The sequence below is a fragment of the Austrofundulus limnaeus genome, unplaced genomic scaffold (genome assembly GCF_001266775.1).
Source record: "Austrofundulus limnaeus strain Quisiro unplaced genomic scaffold, Austrofundulus_limnaeus-1.0 Scaffold157, whole genome shotgun sequence".
Lineage (NCBI taxonomy): Eukaryota > Metazoa > Chordata > Actinopteri > Cyprinodontiformes > Rivulidae > Austrofundulus > Austrofundulus limnaeus.
In genome coordinates this window covers 74962-79043 of record NW_013952559.1, presented here as the reverse complement: position 1 = coordinate 79043, position 4082 = coordinate 74962, and positions in this window count along the sequence as shown.

Here is a 4082-nt window from a genome sequence, read left to right as displayed (position 1 = left end):
GTGTGTGTGTGTGTGTGTGTGTGTGTGTGTGTGTGTGTGTGTCCTTGTTTTTGCTATTTGATGGCTCTTACTAATATTCCAACGTGGGCACAACTCCTACATTGGTTTTACGTTTGGTTTTCCATTACTAACATTTTAGAAAAATAAAACACGAGTCTGCTAAAAATAAATAAGGTAAAATGTATTTTTTTTCTTATTTTAAACCTGATAAAACTGATTCATTCACCTACCACTCCTGTGAAAAGGGTCAGGGTTGTCTGTGGCTGCATGACCCTGTTCTCCTATGTTTGTCATGTTCTGTCTTCTTCTGAGCTGTAATTTCATTGTGTTCTGTCTGATGACAATAAAGGTCTCTCTAATCTAATCTGTAAATCAGCATATTTTGGTAATACTGACCTTGTTTAACGTGTGTGTGAGGAGGTGGGGGTGTGTGCAGTTGTGATGTGCTAGTATTTATGGCACAAAATAGAAAATTTATGGAAAAACAAGCCCAAAGTCACAGTTGATCTTTGGTTCCCAGTTGGGCAAAGTCTGCTCTGGTTGTGTTATGTTGTGTTGTCAGCATTGATTTTAAAAAAGACTCATGTTGAACAAATTATTACTTTTTTACTTGTGAAGAAAAGAGACACACAGGAAGTCTGTAATATAAATCCATTTGCCTGAAAGCTGTTAAAACCTGTCATGTTCCACATTTAAATCTGTTTTCATTGTTCTTGATTCATATTTTCTTTAGGTTTCTTTCCTCTGAGTTTCTGCTCTGCAGTGCCTTTCGTTGGTGTTGGTGTGAAATGTATTGACACTGAAACTGGAAGCAGGCAGGGGATTTGTGATTTGAAAAGTTGTGATGTCCCAGAGGGATTGTTGGCTCGCTGCTAGCTGCCTATAAAGCTCATCAGTCATCCCGCCACTTTGACTTTCTTCAGTTGAACAGTTTGATATTTGGGCCTGATAAGCAGTATGCACTGGGACAAATGTAAGTACAACAAACTGTTGCTGCTTCAGTCTACACTGACTAAATCAATTTGTTGTTTATTAATATTTTTGATAGATGAGAATCATAAATTCTGATGATGTTAGTGATGAAAAGAAGCAGCGTTATTTGAAATGTTACAGTTTGTTTAATGAATGGACACAAAAACCGGAGCGTATTATAAAGTATAAAAGCTTTGCAGTTTCAAACACAGCCTGCATCTTTAGGTGTTGGACCGTGTTCAGAGGTCTTTTTACACTAAGCTTCGGAGCCAATTCAAGATGGCTGCCACAGCTAATCATCAGAAATAGATAACTCGTGAAATTTAGCTGCAGTTTTACGTTGCAGAAGCTGAGAGTTGTTCAGAAAACATATTTTGATTGACTTCTAACGTTGCATCAGACTGCACTTATTTTTTTTTACCAAAATGCTTTCATCTTTTTGATATAAGATGATTTTATTTGAAAACTATCATGAAAGGCGGTGGGGGGTATTCCTGACAGGAATATTAGATTTTCCAGTAAATAAAATACACGTTCTTCACTACAGCACCATTCACAAAATTAAACATTTCCAGCAGTTTGTCTAACAAATTGAATTTAGATTATTATTATTAAGAAATACGATGTTACTGCACATTGGTGTGCAATTGCTGAGTTTTTTGTGCTAATTATGCATACTTTGTTAACTCATTCTTATAAAACATTCTTTAACTTAGAGACTTTTTAGTAAATTAAATGCAATAAAAAATCCGTATGGAAACACATGATTTAATCATATCCTTCAATAACAATGTTCACTTTTTGTTTTTATCTTGTACTTCTCTCAGCTTTCAGCTTCCATTTTGCTTCATTCAGTTTTTAAGCTACAGTTAAGCTGATTTTGTCATTAACATTTGTTTTGGTTGATCGTAACTTTTGATAATTGGGTTTTATAATGTATGTGTGTGCTTTTGCACAGTGCCCTGAAAACCTTTGGCTGTGACTTTTTCTATAAATAAACAAGAATAGAATTTTAGCTATTTGCAAATTTGAGCATTTTTTTTTTTAGTTTAGCATGTTTTGCCAGTTTTAGCTTTTGTTTGGTTCCCTTTGGCATTTGCTAATGTTGATATTAGTTACTGTTCTGCATCTGTTGGTATTTAGGAGCCCACTTGATCCGCTTCTTTTAGCTTTTCATTACTGTTTGGTTGCAAAATTGGGACGTAATGCTACGTTCCAGTTGTTTCGGAACTAGGGTTGGGCAATATTGGCAAAAATAATAAATCACAATTGTGGTATTTAGCCGATAACGATTAATTTGACGATTAATCCCCTGGAGTCCCTGGACACCTTTATGTCCTGGTCACATGACTAATTTAGTGGGAAAGATTTGCTCTTTATAAAAATCTGTTCCAAATTGTGTCAAAATTACAGATTTCAGGCTATACATCAAATTTTAAATTGTGTTGATAGATAAATAAATTACAGAACTTTATTTTAATGTTCCTCATATTTGAAGCAGAGAGGAGCACTGACCGGACTCTGACTGCTGGCATCAATTGTATTAATCATCAAGTGCCAAAAAATAATCGATTAATGTTTTTCTGATGATTAATTGCACAAAATACGATTATGCCCAACCCTAATCGGAACTCGAAATCCTGAAGCCGGACTGACGTCAGTTCTGAGCTGATAGCATTCCAGTTTCAAACATAGGAAAAAACGGGGACGTTCCAGCTGAAAAACAGAACTGAGGCTTGAAGCGACGACCTGCGAGGACAACTGGAACGTAGCGTTATCGTGCCTAACACCACCTCTGTTCCTGTGTTTGTCTGCTTTAAAAACATCTCTTTAGATTAGCCTATCCATCTTGTCTCTAACTGTATTTTCAGACATTCGTCTATGACGTGTCTAATGCTGTAAGTGTCCTTGGGTGTCCTGAAAGGTGCTTTTCACATAAAATGATTATTATTCTTATTATTCTTATTATTATTATTAATAATAATAAAATCTGCTCCTGAACAGGCCAGTCTTCACCCAAACACACAGAGACTAAACAAAGCCAGTGATTGTGGCTGAAAACAGCAGTAAATAATGTTTTCCTGTCGCTGCACTGAGCTGGGCCGGTGCTGTGTTGTTCTTTTGGAAAGAGGAAGGGTTGCATCTAAAAGCTGGCTGTGCGTTGCCATTGAGCTACAATCTTGATATAGAAAATGGCAGAGCCCCCTCCCCCCACAGTAAAACACTGAACATCTGTAGAGCTTCCTCTTTTGTGTTGAGCACGTCTTCATGTTGGTGGCCTGCTGATTGTTTCCAGTGTGTGCTCATGTGTGATTAAAAAGAGGAGGGAGGATTTGTCAACAACTCGCTTCAACTGTGCTTCATTTTTAGATTGTGAAACAACACTTCTGTTGTATGTTCATCATTTATCATCATCTGCAGCTAAAATGTACTTTTTGAAGAAACTTGTAAAAAATAATTTTTGAGTGTACAACAATGTCTGATTACCTTCTGAGTAAACACAGTTCAAGATGGCCACCACAGCAAAGTGACCTGAGAAAACACAACAACGGTTATAATTCAGTCAGTTTATCTGCTAAAACTTGGTGTGGCAGTAGCTGAGGGTCCAAGAACTACAGATTGTACAAAATCTTTGTTTAAAACTTTTACAGTAACTGAGTCAACATGTTTGTTAGCAATTTCTTTCAAAAACCAGACAGGTTTTAATGAAACAAACTTGATTTGACTCCATTTTTTCTTATTTCAAGAATCTTACCAAGTAAAATGTTCTTACTCCACTGGCAGAAATGTTTGACTTAATTAGAGTCAAATTTTCAGACTAACAAGACAAATAATCTTACACATTCTGAAAACAAGATGATTATTCTTACACAATCAGTTCTTGTTTAGTAAATCAGTCTGAAAATGGCTGATATAAGGTTTAAAACTTGGTTAGATGGACAGTTTTTACAGTGTAGTACGGAGGACCCAAACTGATAGAATTAGAAATAAAAGCAGAAATATATAAACTGACAAATAAATAAATACACTTAAAGTGCACCAATATAATTCAAAAAGGAGAACTTTAAATAAAGTATATATATAGATAAAAAACATTAAAATGTTAATTA